The sequence below is a fragment of the Lotus japonicus genome, chromosome 2, assembly GCF_012489685.1.
Source record: "Lotus japonicus ecotype B-129 chromosome 2, LjGifu_v1.2".
Lineage (NCBI taxonomy): Eukaryota > Viridiplantae > Streptophyta > Magnoliopsida > Fabales > Fabaceae > Lotus > Lotus japonicus.
The window spans coordinates 9,673,964-9,683,963 of NC_080042.1; positions in this window are offsets into that span (position 1 = coordinate 9,673,964).

Below are 10,000 nucleotides of genomic sequence, written 5' to 3' on the forward strand. Positions count from 1 at the left end.
TCACGCCTCAGTGGAGTATCACGCATTCACAAGGTCTCACGCCTTAGTGAAGCTTCTCGGCTCATCCCTTGGATGGCTAACAAACTGCTCAACGAGCGAAGGAGTACCAACATACTCAGAACTTACCAAACTCCTCAACACCTGGATCCGACGACACTCCTCGTTTTTCCAAAACTATGACTTGACTTCCAATGCCTTCCTTCGAGGTTGTTATCATTACTTAAAGATTTTGAGGTTATTTAAGGTCTTATGAATTTTCTTTATAAAATAGATTCCATTTCGTCTTATCGCAAGTCTTATACATTTGCAGGATCTCCTAATCCCAAGTCGCTTCCAGAGGAGGTCTCGATCCACTAAACAAAATTAAGGCCCGAACCTCGTTCGTCCTATCAAACTTTCTCCAAACTCTCAAAATAAAATCGGCATGACCTGCCCGCTATTCTCACCATTCAGAATCTCAGATTCCAGTACAGAGCATATTTAAATCATCACAATCAACAACATGTCATATATCAATAAATCGCATCATAAACACTTAGCACTTAGCATATAAAGCATGCACCACACATCCTAGATTACCCACATAGCACAAAGCATGTAAGACAATCTCAAAAACATTCAGTAGATGAATCATCTACATTGTCAGCCGAAGCCTCAGAAGACATTTTCCAATCACACACAATTCCAGTGCATAAACAGTAAACAATGTCGAAACATCGACCCTAAGCATTAACTAGAGATTCATTGAGAAGCCCTCACCTGCAGATTCTCCAGGATTATCTTCTAACTCTTCCTCACAAGCAAAGCGTTGCTCCTCAGGAAATTCCTCAAAAGTTCCTTTAAAGCAAAGTCACAGAAATACTATCAGAATCTATCGAAAACTAAGCTATCGATACTTACTAAGGTTACACGAAGCAATACATACTCCGAGGTACGATAATCTAGCGCGAAAAGACAAGTTTTCGGAAAAGGAAATTTTCCTCCTTCCCCCTAATAGGGCTCGGCCACTTTGGTTAATTGTGGGGTTCGATTTTTCTTCGATCAAACTTGGTTCCTATGCTTTCATAAGCCGTAACTAAGGGTATTCTGAACTCGGAAAAATTATCGGATCAAAAACTGTCGCAGGGGTATTTTGGTCATGATTTTTAACTTAGGATTTTCAAAACTGAAATCCCAAAAATAAAATTTTGCAGGGACGTCACCAACGACGTTTATGACAACTAATCCTACTAACACTAAGCTAAGGCGATAGTTTTCAGCCTAAAGGTTGAAGCTTTACACCAAAAACTCCAAAATGGGTATTTTAGGCTAAAATTAATTCCGACGGAATTCCGGCGACATAACGGAAAATCTAATCCGGCAGAAGTGATCTTGGGCACATATAGAAGAGGTTTAGAATCAGAAATGAAAGATTCAGGATAGTTTTGCAAAAACCCATAAACTATCCGCTCAGAAAACTCTACAGAAAAGCTACGGAAAAAGCGATCAGAGGTAAGGATTAGCGACTATACCTCGAAGCCTTGAAGTAGCAACTGATTGATCGACGATCAAGCAAGAAATGAAGAAAATCTCTCCTCCTCCTCTCCTATGCAAACTCGCGGCCTTGAATGGGTTGAAAATGGTGGAGTTTTGTGATTTCTTCTCACTTGCTTGCTATATATAGAAGATGGCAAATCGCGGGAAAATGAAAGTTTCGCGAATCTGATTTTTCCGGCATCTTTCTCCATGAATTCTAAGATAGGTTTTGGCAAAGGAATTCCTAAGCTAAGAAGATGTCTCCTTGTATTTTTGGCAACTAATGCAAAGTCGGTGCAAAGTCGGTGTAAAACTATTTTACCCGATAAGTTGCTTTTTGCATCGAATGTCGGAATGGAAAACTTCCTTCTGAAGAAAGATTGAAATCATCAAGAGAAATGGGTGTACGCGTGTAGAATATTCATTTGAAGCTCTGAATAGATAAAGTCTTCATTGTCGAGAAATTCTAGGGTTTTGAAATACCAGGGTTTCGGTTTCGGCAAACTTCCGATGATTGGAATCGGACGTTCGTAGATCCTAGAGTTTCGCCTCGAAACGATTGTGATATATGGAAAAAGAGAAGTTCTAACATTTCTCTGAAGATTTTTGGAATTAACTTCCGTCGTGCCTAAAAGTGAAAATTAGCTATATACTAGGGTTTCTGACCTAGGTTTAAGCGTAAAACGTTCGTGCTATAACTTAAATCGACTTCGATAAAATCCTTTGACTTTTCCTGAACTTTCTCCTTCATAAATCTATTCCATTTGACAAACTCTTGTTCAGGTTTCCTTTCACAATACATCAACCCTAATCGTGAATAAGATTTTATTCACTAAGCATAAGCTTAAAAACTTGGGTCTTACATTACTACCCTCCAAAAAGAAAGTTTCGACCTCGAAACTTAAGGGTCAGTAAAAAGTTCTGGATATTATTCCTTGATCTTTTCCTCTAATACCCATATAACACCGTCCGTGTCCTTATTCCAAATAATTTTCACTAAAACACTCTGCTTTCCCTTCGATTGTTTCACTCTTCTAGTCCCAATGTTGACCAACGGCGTCTCAACAGACATATCATCTTTCAACTTGCCGAGGTTTAACTACAATCCTCAATGATACCACCACTAAAACTCTTACTCGAATATGATCTCCAGCTTCTGAAGTCAATCTTTACCCTAAGATTCTCATTCCACATAGCAAAATTCACTCGCTAATCTCTAGCTCGTATCACCAAAATCCATAACAAGTTTCATTCACTCTTAGACTTTAAGCAACTTGTCCAAATATGACAACCTCCAGTGTTCATCTTAATACTAACACTTCCCTTTTCTATAACTTGATCTCCATCTCGTCAATCAACTTCTTAATCTCTCTATCAAATTCTACCCAACTTCGAGTCCTAGAAACTTAAGACAACAGTTCATAGACTTAAAACCTGAACCTTCAACAAGTTTGGACCTCTAATGTCCGTTAATTCTTCAATGCTTCCTAAATGAATATCCATTTCTTCAAACTATATCTCCTTCGCAAGAGAACTTATACTAAATGCGAACTTTTTCCTCCCAACTCGACTAATCCTCGATCCAATCAAGTTAATCTTACCAATCCTTCTATCAAACTCCATAGCCAGCTCTGATTCCGAATATCACCCCCTCAATATTAAGTTGATCAAGCCTAATACATCGAAGGTGAAATTTAGAAAAACCCACTGGAACAGTCAATGAGTTCCTATCATCCAATAGTCACAAATATCCTGACCTCACATCCTCAACGATTCCGCTACGGAACTACACGCCCTCGACATCATACGTATACTATCCATAAGAAATCTCTATGAGATTCATTCTTCAGCTTCTAGCTTCCTTTTAAACGCATCGGTAGAAGACTACTTTCTAAGCTTAGCGTGTCATTCTAAACCTCGTATAACTTCTATAGCTAAAATACGAGCTACGGTCAAATAAGATATTAATAGGCGTAATAACTATAAGGTCAAAGCTTAGACAGTATAAATAAGTTAGGTGTGTTTGCACACGCTACGGGAGTGATGGAATATATTATACTAGAATGAGAAAGAATGGTTAGAAAGTTACCATCGTTCTTGCGCTCTCCTCTGACAAACCCCTCAGCTCTCTCACCGTCCATGGTGTAAACTCTTGCTTTAGCCGCAGGACGCTTTCCACGAGCAGTGTTCACGGTTGGCTCCGTCTTGGGTGCTCTGCACTGATCGGCAGTGTGCCCCATTCTGTTACAATTAAAGCATTTGGGCCTCTTGTCGGGACAAGCATTAGCATAATGCCCCGGCTCCCCACATCTGAAACAGGTCATCTCCTTCTTCAAAGTCTGATCTCCGGAACCTCCAGCAGCACCCGTCATGGGTCTGTAAGATCCGGAAGTAAATCCTCTTCCAGCAGGACGCTGATATGGCCCCCTGCTCTGAAATTTCTCTCTGCTCTGAAAATTTTGAGAGCCCGACCTCATCGGCCCTCCAGTTCCAGCTCGGTTCAACCTCCGGTTCTTCATCAGCTCCACTTCCGTGGCTTTCTCCACCAATGATTGGAATCGCATGATTCCCAGCGGCCTCACTGAGTCCTCAATATCTGGTCTCAGTCCATTCACGAAGCGCTTGCACATGTAGCGCTCGTCAACATGATCATTAAAGAATTGGAAATGCTTTGCCAAAGACTCCAGCTTCGAAACAAATTCCGGTACAGACATACCTCCCTGACGGAGTGTCAAAAACTGCGCCTCCCTCTCATCCCGGGCACTTGTCGGAAAATACTTCTCCAAGAACGCGGTCTGGAACGAGTTCCAGTTGATCTCTTCATGGTTGGCTTCCATGATTCCCCTGGTGCCCTTCCACCAGTATTCAGCATCTCCCAGCAGAAGATAAGTCGCCATGCCCACCTTGGCACCCTCTACAGTCTGCAGAACGCCGAAAATCTTCTCGATTTCCTGGATCCAGAGATCCGCTGCGTCTGGGTCAGTACCACCAGAGAACTTTGGTGGGTTTTGCCTCCTGAAATCATTGAGGCCTTTGTTCTGGTCCAGAGTGACTTCCCTCTGGCGCTGATGCTGATCACGTGCCTCCTCAGCAGCACGCCTCATCGCATTATCATTTGCCTGCGCTGTTACCGCTTGGGCCTGCGCTGTTACCGCTTGGGCCATAGTGGCCATCATCTCAGCTAGCTGATTAGTATTCACCATGTTCTGTTAAGTTAAACAAACAGTTAGTACTCATCATAAGATAGCATCTAGTATAACTATACAATATGATTAAGCAATAACTTCAATCAATTTTTAAGCGAAAAATCGCTTGCAGACAATCAATTTTCACTCTTTGCAGAGTCACACAACCTAGCACAGAAGACCTATTCCCCAACAACTCCCGAAAGACTCGACCGTGCTCTGATACCACAATGTAACACCCCGATTTCGGTGGCGTCACTTTAGTAACCAAAAGTAAACTTAATGCGGAAAAACGTGAAATATTTTTTTTTTCGATAATGACTAAGACAAGACTGAATTAAATAAAACCCAACAATAACAATAATCAGAACTAATATACAATATATAAACAGCCCCCGCTGTAGTAGTAACCTCGTCACGAGTAAACCTCCAGTGACGGAAAGAAAAGTGTAACGCCCGAAGGCAAAAGGTACAATCCACAAGAAAGGTCAAGTGTCCGCAACACCATCCCTCAAAACTGAGAATAAGCTGGCCCATCGGCCTGAAGCAAGACCTCCTAAGTCCAACCAACTCTCTGTGATTCCCGTAAAGAACCACACAAAAAGCTATAGGTGGGAAACTACCCTGTCCCGAATGAAACAAATAACGTTCAGAGCTAAGACTCTACTCCTACACTAATCCCATCTCGAGGAGCTCACACTAACACTCAGTCCTACATGCTAGCGTGATCGTCGTCCGAATCTGAATCCAGAACGACTAAGTCTAGGTACATCATCCGTCCTCCTCTCGCTACCGCGATACGCTCCTGTTCCCGCATCTCAACCCTAGTTCCTCCCGAAGGATGAACCATCATGAATCAGCCCGCCAAAGACATCTGACAAAGGGCGTTTGTTCGCCAAAGCACACACAGAAGACGCGAGGGTCAACTCCAAAGAATTATGTAAATAATAGCACCAATAAATATAAATAAGATAATAGCCACTTAGGCTTATAACTAGGGATAACATCCTAGGGTTGCATATTTCCACAAAGAATATAACGACTGTAAATCACAGTTAACATGCATCAAGTAGAACTAACAAGTATCAAACACACTCATCAACTATGTCAGTATGCATGTGGCATGAAATGATATGCAGGTTAACCCAGTCAACCAATATGCAATCCGGAACGGATGGACATCAACGGATCAGCCCTTCACCAGCCACGGTGGTGCCATTTCAGCCCGCGTACCTCTTACACCACACAAAGGTAGTCAGATCAGCCGTAACCCGTAGGTCTGCCATTTCGGTCTGCTACAAGAGACGTTTACAAACGCTCTTTCACGGAAATCCGGGTCTTATGACCATTTTGGAATCCGACGAGGTCCAGAGTACGTCCTGTGTTAATACCCCATTAATGTTGCATGAATGCAGGATGATTAGTCAACCAACGTCTCCGATCTCACTCGACACGTCGCCACGTGTTCTAGGTAAATTAAAGTTTCTAAAAGCTTACCCTAAGGTAAAGTCGATTCTGCGACAAAATACAATAATCATAAAATGAGTGCAACCACTCACGATGACTCTTCGGGTCATCAATACTCTCACGAAGTCTCACGCTTCAGTGAAGTTTCATGCTCTCACAAGGTCTCACGCCTCAGTGGAGTTCCATGCTTTCCACAAGGTCTCACGCCTCAGTGGAGTATCCCGCATTCACAAGGTCTCACGCCTCAATGAAGCTTCATGTTGTTCACGAGGTCTCACGCCTCAGTGATGGTCCATGCTTTCCACAAGGTCTCACGCCTCAGTGGAGTATCACGCATTCACAAGGTCTCACGCCTCAGTGAAGCTTCTCGGCTCATCCCTTGGATGGCTAACAAACTGCTCAACGAGCGAAGGAGTACCAACATACTCAGAACTTACCAAACTCCTCAACACCTGGATCCGACGACACTCCTCGTTTTTCCAAAACTATGACTTGACTTCCAATGCCTTCCTTCGAGGTTGTTATCATTACTTAAAGATTTTGAGGTTATTTAAGGTCTTATGAATTTTCTTTATAAAATAGATTCCATTTCGTCTTATCGCAAGTCTTATACATTTGCAGGATCTCCTAATCCCAAGTCGCTTCCAGAGGAGGTCTCGATCCACTAAACAAAATTAAGGCCCGAACCTCGTTCGTGCTATCAAACTTTCTCCAAACTCTCAAAATAAAATCGGCATGACCTGCCCGCTATTCTCACCATTCAGAATCTCAGATTCCAGTACAGAGCATATTTAAATCATCACAATCAACATGTCATATATCAATAAATCGCATCATAAACACTTAGCACTTAGCATATAAAGCATGCACCACACATCCTAGATTACCCACATAGCACAAAGCATGTAAGACAATCTCAAAAACATTCAGTAGATGAATCATCTACATTGTCAGCCGAAGCCTCAGAAGACATTTTCCAATCACACACAATTCCAGTGCATAAACAGTAAACAATGTCGAAACATCGACCCTAAGCATTAACTAGAGATTCAGTGAGAAGCCCTCATCTGCAGATTCTCCAGGATTATCTTCTAACTCTTCCTCACAAGCAAAGCGTTGCTCCTCAGGAAATTCCTCAAAAGTTCCTTTAAAGCAAAGTCACAGAAATACTATCAGAATCTATCGAAAACTAAGCTATCGATACTTACTAAGGTTACACGAAGCAATACATACTCCAAGGTACGATAATCTAGCGCGAAAAGACAAGTTTTCGGAAAAGGAAATTTTCCTCCTTCCCCCTAATAGGACTCGGCCACTTTGGTTAATTGTGGGGTTCGATTTTTCTTCGATCAAACTTGGTTCCTATGCTTTCATAAGCCGTAACTAAGGGTATTCTGAACTCGGAAAAATTATCGGATCAAAAACTGTCGCAGGGGTATTTTGGTCATGATTTTTAACTTAGGATTTTCAAAACTGAAATCCCAAAAATAAAATTTTGCAGGGACGTCACCAACGACGTTTATGACAACTAATCCTACTAACACTAAGCTAAGGCGATAGTTTTCAGCCTAAAGGTTGAAGCTTTACACCAAAAACTCCAAAATGGGTATTTTAGGCTAAAATTGATTCCGACGGAATTCCGACGACATAACGGAAAATCTAATCCGGCAGAAGTGATCTTGGGCACATATAGAAGAGGTTTAGAATCAGAAATGAAAGATTCAGGATAGTTTTGCAAAAACCCATAAACTATCCGCTCAGAAAACTCTACAGAAAAGCTATGGAAAAAGCGATCAGAGGTAAGGATTAGCGACTATACCTCGAAGCCTTGAAGTAGCAACTGATTGATCGACGATCAAGCAAGAAATGAAGAAAATCTCTCCTCCTCCTCCTCTCCTATGCAAACTCGCGGCCTTGAATGGGTTGAAAATGGTGGAGTTTTGTGATTTCTTCTCACTTGCTTGCTATATATAGAAGATGGCAAATCGCGGGAAAATGAAAGTTTCGCGAATCTGATTTTTCCGGCATCAATCTCCATGAATTCTAAGATAGGTTTTGGCAAAGGAATTCCTAAGCTAAGAAGATGTCTCCTTGTATTTTTGGCAACTAATGCAAAGTCGGTGCAAAGTCGGTGTAAAACTATTTTACCCGATAAGTTGCTTTTTGCATCGAATGTCGGAATGGAAAACTTCCTTCTGAAGAAAGATTGAAATCATCAAGAGAAATGGGTGTACGCGTGTAGAATATTCATTTGAAGCTCTGAATAGATAAAGTCTTCATTGTCGAGAAATTCTAGGGTTTTGAAATACCAGGGTTTCGGTTTCGGCAAACTTCCGATGATTGGAATCGGACGTTCGTAGATCCTAGAGTTTCGCCTCGAAACGATTGTGATATATGGAAAAAGAGAAGTTCTAACATTTCTCTGAAGATTTTTGGAATTAACTTCCGTCGTGCCTAAAAGTGAAAATTAGCTATATACTAGGGTTTCTGACCTAGGTTTAAGCGTAAAACGTTCGTGCTATAACTTAAATCGACTTCGATAAAATCCTTTGACTTTTCCTGAACTTTCTCCTTCATAAATCTATTCCATTTGACAAACTCTTGTTCAGGTTTCCTTTCACAATACATCAACCCTAATCGTGAATAAGATTTTATTCACTAAGCATAAGCTTAAAAACTTGGGTCTTACAACTGGGTTGTCGTTTACCCATTTTGAAAAATCTCGGTCGGGACGCAATTTTTGATCGGGACATGAATTTTGAGTGATTTGATCCGTTTAGTCACTCATTTGCCATGGAATGAGGTGACAAGCTAGCCCGGGACGCTCAGGGGGGCATTCCATAGCATTTCTGAAAATTTCACGTTGGGCTGATTTTTCACCTGGATGCTCCCCCCTACTATAGGAAAACGCAACAATTCCACACTTGTACAAGATGATACCCTTTTTTTGAGGAGACATAAATTTAGTTTGGGCACCTAGAGGTCGAATTTGGACGTGATTTTTTGCAGGCATGCTTATAAAAATGAAACAAGATGGTTCCCAAAGTTTCATCAACTTCCAGCAAGGGATGGATTTAATATGAATTTTTTCTTGGGACGAAACCGAGAAAATCGGTAAAAATAGGAAAAGGTACCTTGAGGTTGAATTTTGGTCTGGATTTTTTTCTGTACATCAAGGATCATATCTCTAACATTCCCACAAAGTTTCATTACATATGCACACGGGGATTTTTTTATATGATTTTCCGACCGAAACGGGGGAAATCGGTAAAAATAGAAAACGGTACCTAGAGGTCGAATTTTGTTCTGGAATTTTTGGTGTACCTCAAGGAGCATATTTCCAACATTCCCACCAAATTTCATTGAATATGCACACGGGGATTTTGTTTTGCCACGTTTTTACCGAATCCGGTAACATGTTGGGCACCATGGCATGGCATTGACAAACCAACTTTTCATTGAGACTTGAGCTTTGCCCCTGGAAATTTGTTTTCCATGCATATTAGCCTAGGTTTCACGAGGGAGATTCATTCTTGGTGCATGAATTCTCAATGTTTCGCATGGTTTCACGTGGAATCATGGTATTTCCAAGCTTTTCACGTGGAATCCTGAGATTTCCAAGCTTTTCACGTGGAACTTGGGCAATTTCACGTGGAATGTTGAGATTTCCTTCCTTTCCACGTGAAACCTGGGCTATTTCACGTGGAAACTTGAGGTTTCCACGTGAAACCTTGGAATTTCACGTGGAATCCTGAGATTTCCTAGCTTTCCACGTGAAACCTTGGAATTTCACGTGGAATCCTGAGATTTCCAAGCTTTTCACGTGGAACTTG